At 43.0% G+C, this 8444-nt stretch overlaps 2 protein-coding genes across 3 annotated transcripts in view; one reads left to right on the top strand and one right to left on the bottom strand.

Moving 5' to 3' along the window:
* The window catches only part of LOC142468238 (uncharacterized), a 407600-nt gene that overhangs the window by 68924 nt on the left and 330232 nt on the right, over positions 1–8444 (bottom strand). The window lies entirely within an intron of this gene.
* The window catches only part of LOC142468309 (uncharacterized), a 52585-nt gene continuing 48377 nt past the window's right edge, over positions 4237–8444 (top strand). Inside the window, exon 1 of the mRNA XM_075574733.1 lies at positions 4237–7433. The gene's annotated coding sequence lies outside the window, so the exon portion shown is untranslated. The remainder of the gene's footprint in view (positions 7434–8444) is intronic.

Raw genomic sequence — 8444 nt, 5'->3', positions numbered from 1 at the left:
AAAATGTCCCTAATATGTCACTATACTGAGATAAATCCCTTAATTTCCCAGCGTTCTCGTGTGGTAACGGGGAAGGGAGCAGCGCTGATTGAGACGACCCTAGGGAGCGATTCATGGTATGTTTATCAATTTAAACTTTTACATCCTCATAACCTTTTATAAAACACAGAACAAATGCAGAGAAAGCTGCAGAATGGCCGCTGTGGGGATCAAACCCACGGCCGCGGCATTATTATACCCACAACTGCGCTATCCAGCAAGCAAGCAACTGTATGTAGCACGCGAGTCAGCGCAGGAGCTGCGGGAAAGTGTTTTACTCGTCACTTAGTGCGTCCCTAGTATAGAACGGCTGGCTAACCACTTAGTGTTTAATTACAGACAAATGTATATATATTTATATAACAGACATTTAAAAGCACATAATGAGAAACATAAGGCCCGTAATATAGTGGTACATGTATTGTGTGGTAAATTGGTGCATCACCTCCACCCGGTCCCATTAATATAATCTAATTCAGGCCTGCACAACTCGTAAAGTGAGGAGGGCCGAACTGCTCCAAGGAAAAAAAAATTGGTCCGCACGGGTAAAATCATCATCATCACCATCGTCATCATCATCATCATCGTCGTCTCTCCTCCAGCACCTCTCATCATCATCCTTCACCTCCCATCACTCTCCCCCCCATGCACCTCCCATCACTCTCCCCCCCTGCACCTCCCATCACTCTCCCCCCCTGCACCTCCCATCACTCTCCCCCCACTGCACCTCCCATCACTCTCCCCCCCCTGCACCTCCCATCACTCTCCCCCCTGCACCTCCATCACTCTCCCCCCCTGCACCTCCCATCACTCTCCCCCCCTGCACCTCCCATCACTCTCCCCCCCTGCACCTCCCATCACTCTCCCCCCCTGCACCTCCCATCACTCTCCCCCCCTGCACCTCCCATCACTCTCCCCCCCTGCACCTCCCATCACTCTCCCCCCCTGCACCTCCCATCACTCTCCCCCCCTGCACCTCCCATCACTCTCCCCCCCTGCACCTCCCATCACTCTCCCCCCCTGCACCTCCCATCACTCTCCCCCCCTGCACCTCCCATCACTCTCCCCCCTGCACCTCCCATCACTTTCCCCCCCTGCACTCCCATCACTTCCCCCCCTGCACCTCCCATCACTCTCCCCCCTGCACCTCCCATCACTCTCCCCCCCCTGCACCTCCCATCACTCTCCCCCCCTGCACCTCCCATCACTCTCCCCCCCTGCACCTCCCATCACTCTCCCCCCTAGCCCATTCCATGTCAGCATCCCCGACCCAAGTCAGCATCCCCCCCCCAAGTCAGCATCCCCCCCCCCAAGTCAGCATCCAGCATATCCCCCCCCACAAGTCAGCATCCAGCATATCCCCCCCCCACAAGTCAGCATCCAGCATGAATGAATGACAGCCCCCCACGCCTACCAGATGATGTTGGCGGCAGTAGCAGAGGTGGCGTTGCTGGTGCGCGCTCCTAGAGGGCACAGACAGCATGCGGCCGCGAGGGTTTAACCAGGGAAGTTCCGGGTCGCGGGACTGGTGGAGCGCGTTCCCCTGCTGGAGCCGGGAAGGGGGGTTAGGGGGATTAGAGGAAGCGCACGCGTTTGCTGGTGCGCGCTCCTAGAGGGCACAGACAGCATGTGGCCGCGAGGGTTTACCAGGGAAGGAGAGGAGGGGGAAGGAGGGGGGCTGAAAGGGGGCCGTCGCGGGCCGTATGTTGTGCAGCCCTGATCTAATCCAATGTCCAGGATTAGAAAGTCCTTATCGGACGAAACGCGTTGGAGCGTGGTCCGATCTATATTCTGACCATTAAAGTATGATTTTTTTACCCACTTTTGGAGTTGCCCTCATCATTTGCGGTTGCTGATGCCCCCGCTGTGAGCTGTGCCCCTCCTCTTTTCTGCTGTTCTGTAATATAGTGGGCACGCTTGCTCCGGCGTGCGCACGCGTCACTTATAATTGGCTGTGGTTAGCCAAGCCGTTCTATACTAGGGACACGCGCGCGGCAGTGAGTGTGGAGCCGGCCGATCGGGGGAAACACTCTGAAAAGTATGGTGTGTGTGTGTGTGTGTGTGTGTGTATACTCCTTCTTTGCTTGCGAAAACTGTGTATTTCTCCTTCCACCCATCCCATCCCTTTTATAGAATAGGTAAGTACAGTAAAGCAATACATTCCTATGTGAAGAAATAAACACATACATGTAACATGTAACGCTGGGATCTATGTGAAGAAATAAACACATACATGTAACATGTAACGCTGGGATCTATGTGAAGAAATAAACACATACATGTAACATGTAACGCTGGGATCTATGTGAAGAAATAAACACATACATGTAACATGTAACGCTGGGATCTATGTGAAGAAATAAACACATACATGTAACATGTAACGCTGGGATCTATGTGAAGAAATAAACACATACATGTAACATGTAACGCTGGGATCTATGTGAAGAAATAAACACATACATGTAACATGTAACTTATTCGCTGGGATCTTACTCCATGATAAGATTATCACATAAGAGTGAATTCAGCTGTTGAATTTGGGAGGACACAGGTCCTACTCTGAGGGACTCAGAATCTGCTGTGTGTCTGAGATTAATGCCATACACAGTAATAGGGAGGAAATCCGTGTAAGGCTCGTTATATTCTGTGTGCGGCCGCGCGCACGCAGTATAGAACCGGCCTAAGCAGGAGATCCTGAGCGATAAAATACATCAGCTTTATGTGGTACTAGCTGAGAGACCCGGCGTTGCCCGGGATGTAATGTTCCTGCTCTCCTCTCTCTCTTTTTCCCTGCCTCCCCTCTCCCCCTCTCTTCCCCTGTCTCCCCCCCTCTCTCTCTTCTCCTGTCTCCCCCCCCCCCCTCTCTCTCTCTTCCCCTGTCTCCCCCCCTCTCTCTCTCTTCCCCTGTCTACCCCCTCTCTCTTTTCCCCTGTCTCCCCCCTCTCTCTTCCCTGTCTCCCCCTCTCTCTTCCCCTGTGTGAAAGCGTAGAAATAAAATCAATGAGTCAAGGGTTCAATAAAGTCACAACATGAGTTTATCTGCACCAAGGCACAATTTGAGAGAAAAGAATTCCAACAAGGAACTCATGCCTCTGCCAACATATTGCTTGGTATCACATTTTTTATACTTTTCAAAATGAGTAATACACCCCTTATGGGGGCTGGCTTAGAGATAAATAATAATATGATGACATACAAAAATACATATTGGTTGATACATAAATATGCTTTACATTGCTATATTCTTATCCTATATACCACCATAATGTGGGCCGCCCTTAACCTTGTGACATAAGGGAGTTACCGTGTCCAGCCCTGTGTGTGACTGTATCTGTCAGATAACAGAACCTAAAGTCAGCAGAAATATCTAAGGCAGGAAAAACCTCTTACGATTGCATTTTCAATTCTTGCATGCCTCGTAGGAATTACACAAGGGCGAGTTACATCTAGAAGCGATACTCTGCAGAATCAAACATTACAGTTCGTACACAAATGAAACAAATAAGCATACATACAAGCAAACACTCAAAATGGCGGTTAGGCCAAAATGGAGGTGATGATAGCCACACACATTATCTCAATCTTCACAGTCCTCTCTTTTTATTCTTAAAACATTGTCTTTTAAGGATAATTCAGATAAAACTCAGAAGCGTTGCACTGGCCTGGAGGGCCCAACTTTGCATGACTTTGATAGTTCTTAAAACTCACAGAGCTGCTGGCTTATCATATCAGCCAGGTTGGTCTTTCTGCCATCATCTTCATCTGTATTCCATTGAGGAGGACTGACTTTTTCTTCTGAGATTGCATCTTCCGTAGTGTCGTCTGTGATCAGTGGCATGGCCTGGGTAGAGGGTGTTACACACCTTTGCAGTATGGATTTACTGAACATGACACAGTCATACAAATCAATCAGAACTGCAAGCACACAGACAAATCCATTCATCAGTTTCGCTTCTAGAAAACCAACCAATTTGGTAATTCCTAACAAAACACACCTCTCATCTCCACCTTTCCTTAATCTCTCCTGTATCTCTGCGATCTTCTCTAGCTCATGCTCAATCTTACCACTTTGATCTCTAATAACATGACATTGCTCTTTAACTAGGGCACACGCTGAAATATAGTCAAGAGCCATTCTATTCTGTAGGGCCATTAATCTAATCTGTACCTGTTCTTGGTTAAGTAAATTAAAGTTGTATGATTGAGAACATCATCCAGTACATCTGTTAGTACATTGAGCCTGTCATATAGCAACCCAACTCCTACATTAGGAAATAAGCTAGCCCAAAATTGTTTTTTTCCATTGACTACTGTTCAATCCCTGTGTGTTGGAAGTGGCTCTGCTATTCCTGATCCTGCCAGTGGGTAATTATCTAGTCATTGTAAAGGCAGGCACAATTGTACCTAGATAGCAAGACCCCGTCCAACCACATGGTAATACTCTGTAGGCCCATTTTCCACAAAGCCAATACACTCCCCTAGGTAAACTAGAATTTGTGCAAGCACTTTTTACTATCTTAATTAAAACTGAAAATTAAGGCCACATCCTCCCTGTAAATTTTTAGTTCAGGGCTGTAAATACATTTTCATACAAGTTTCATTGGTTGGTGGAGACACCTGACCCATAAATTCATTTGTTATTCCCAGTGTAAAATCCACCTGCAGGAACCTCATTTACCAGTTTTACTCCAGTTACTCCTATACTCAGGCGTGCACTATATTGTGAGCATTAAATTGCTCTGTTTTCAACGTGGTATACTGCCTAGTCGCGGACAACATCATACACGCGACATTCAGGCAAAATGAAATTACTGATCACCAGGGCATCTCACCGCTGCTACTAAGGTTTAACTACATCTAGAACTGGTACTCATCACCTACATGGATACTATACCATTCACTCCTACTTACCAAGTGACGTTATGAGGGGTACAGCAACCAGCTTCTACCTTCTTCATACACTGTAAATACCATTAGACACATAGCGACACTGATGTAAGTTGACGCATGCGCAACAAGATCCTTGCGACAGAGTACACTAGCCGTTATGAATGATATGACGAGATTGGCAAACAGATGACTGTGTATACGCATACTCACAAAACTATCCCGCTGTCTGATGTAACAGAGCGTAAACACGTTTCTTTTCCATGTGGAAACAGCTACCTGCTGTTTGAAATATCAACACTACTGTATACTATACGTCTGCAGAACTATCTGAGCCAAAAGCTTGTCCCGTTTTCAGTCTAACATACCGTTTGATGCGGCAAATAGACATCACACTATCCATTAATTATCTAGCAAGTCACATTACAACACATATAGAAACGAGTTTTTACCTTTTCTGGATATGATATACACTACCAGGAACACATGGTCTTAGAATCGATTTGACGCATGCGCAATAGGATCCTTTCTTCATAGTAGAATTATCGCTATATTTGGTCTGTCATGAATGGGAGATAGATGACTGCACATATGTCCACCTACAAACTTTCTCACTGATTAACTCAGATTTATACAACAGAACACAAACATGCTCTGCCTGCATGTGGAAACTACAGCCTGAACACTAATAAGTGTAAAGACTACTTAATAGTGACACATGCGCCTAAAGTATCACTGGGCACTCATATGAATAGAAGTAACCAGATATACATTACCGAGTTGATACATGGTTACTCTCCACCATACTACCACATACACTGGTGTAACCTGGTCGCATGACTAAGGGGTATATGAACTAACTCTTACCTACCTTGACTCTATCTTGCACAGTAGAAAATATTTAGCAAAGCAGCTGAACAGTACAACTATAAGGCATGCGCAGTGATACGTGATTAATATACAAGATCACCAGGCAGTAAACACTGTGGACTTACCATCAACCTTCTCCACAAATCTGAGCTATTATTATCTTAATAGTGGGATTAATAGATGCATTTTGACTAAACAAGTATTACTCACGCAATACTACTGGGAGCATAAACTGGTTCTTAGTAGGCAGGACTATCTTGCTACCAGTACCTGCAGGGTGACCATAGTAGAACACATAGACCGTCAAGTGTCTATTTTTAATACTGTATATGATTACATAATAAAGACAACATATACCGTTTTTAATACACATTTATTAATAAAACTAGTTTATATACACATCTTTCCACCCCTGACCACATTATTTTATAAAGGTCTGCAGTGCGCCTACAAAGGGATCTTTCTGTGTGCCTTCCTTGGTACATTTCCACGCTTGATCATCTGGATGGCGTAGGCTGATCTTGCCTAGCGAGGCATACATCTTAAAAACACAGTCTAAAGCATAAAAATAATAATATTGAGTCCTGAAAAAAAAACTAATTGTTCGTTTAAGACCGGGCCTTGCATGAAGTCTTAATTCCTCGATGGTTAAATGTTCTAGGATTATTGTGCTAACTGTTGGTCAAAAACGCTGGCTTGATGATTCTTTGTCTTTGTTAGCTGTTTACGGTGGTGCCGGCACTTTTTTTCTTGCGATGATGCTGCTTTGTATTCTCCTTGGTAGACTGTATAAGCTGCACCTAAGTTTGGAGAGACTTAAACATTTCATTAATAAAAGCACAAGGAGAGCGCTTTTCACCACTATAATTTAGTATCAGCACAAATTTTTTGTTTTTCACCACTATCTTGGCATCCGCGTATAAAATAAACACAAAAACACTTTGCTCACCAACTACAAAAGAAAGAAATCAACGACGCATAGGGAAGTATCGTAAGAGAACACTGATAAGTGACAAGAGGTTGTCACTAAAAGTCCCTAAAGCTTGCACTCATTGTAAACTGTAAAATATACATAAAGTACCAGTTAAATAACTAATACCACTAATTTCACATTTATTTCAGAAATATCCACATAAATCCACAGAAATATCCACATAAACCTAACTATAACACAACTAAAACGTATACAACTTTTTTACAAGCTAAAAACTGATAAAATGCATAAAATGACAACTAATAAACCATAAATAAGAGTCCCCATGTGAACGAAACGGACAGTAGTACACGTTAAACAAAAATGCTAGTATGAACACGAGTGTAAAGCCCTATCAGAACATGAGGGGCCAGTGTCCATAATATACTAACAATGCTAATTTGCTTCAACACAAAACACTGCAGAGTAGCAGCTCATCACATTAATACTTAGTTCCCAAACAGGCTCAAAATAAAGCTATCCAATAGTTATGCTGGAAAATGTAAAGAGGAGGGGTATATCCCTCTCTACATGAATATTCATGAAATAACATGTTGCTATGTGTAGCAATGAGTAGACAGCACCAAAACACAACACAGTATGAATGGAGTCATATCGGCAAGAAATGTTCAAGGATAAATAACAAAACAACACACATAAGGTAATGTTGCAATGAACAAAATAGGCAGAGTCCGCATATAGACAGGTGTGTTATGGAAAATCATATAAATTATCCTCTCTTTTGTTCATATGCAAATCCTATGACGTGAACAATATACGACATAAAGAATGATGGTATTTAAAACATCAGCAGCTTGAGATTTAAATATATATACATCATGAATTTGACAATAGCTACTGCTTTAAAAAATAAAATCTGTATAGCCTACAGTTGCATTCTTTAAAATGAGAGGCTATAGATCAGGGTTCAAATTAAGACACCTTTTGGAGGGAAAGGAGAGGTAATGGTTAAAAGTTATTAAAATACCTCACATATGCAGTTAACTTCATAGGAAAAATTATTTCATATCTGACTTTATGCTTACTCGTTTATATTGTACGCTTTGTGAAGTACTGAGTATACTTTTGACACTATTCAAATACGGAAATACATATTAAATATTATTGTATTGTTAATAAAACAATTATAACAAATAGAATTAAAAAAAACATCTCCTAATTAGAACAAATAGAATTGAAATGTGTTTACTGGTTTCTGCGTAGAGGTAATTTGGATACTGCATGTGGGGATTATAACCCCTTCTTGTAATAATTCCTCCATTATAGGGGCTATGCCATCTAAGCATTTCTGCTAAGTGGGTATTGGCCAATTCTGGGGATGGCAGCATTGGGAAATAATTTAACCCGTACTGGTGCGGCAGACCAGACGTACCCAGTACTGTTTTTGGGAGACGCCCATAAACTATGAGGTATTTATCCTAAAATAGATACAAAAACAGAAAGCACAATAAATAAGCATAATTTCACACTTCTCTGATACAGAGAAAAATGAACTTTACAAAAAATAAGATAAAAACCCAAAACAGACCTGTTTGATCCTGCAAACTCAGTCCGAAAATAAATAACTTACAATATCATTCTCTTTCCCCATACTATAACTAAGCTGCTTTTAAACATGTTTTTTTTCTCTCTCAGCTTCTAGTTAACTTTT

Source organism: Ascaphus truei, chromosome 1 (genome assembly GCF_040206685.1).
Source record: "Ascaphus truei isolate aAscTru1 chromosome 1, aAscTru1.hap1, whole genome shotgun sequence".
Taxonomy (NCBI): domain Eukaryota; kingdom Metazoa; phylum Chordata; class Amphibia; order Anura; family Ascaphidae; genus Ascaphus; species Ascaphus truei.
This window is presented reverse-complemented; position numbering and strand designations above follow the sequence as displayed.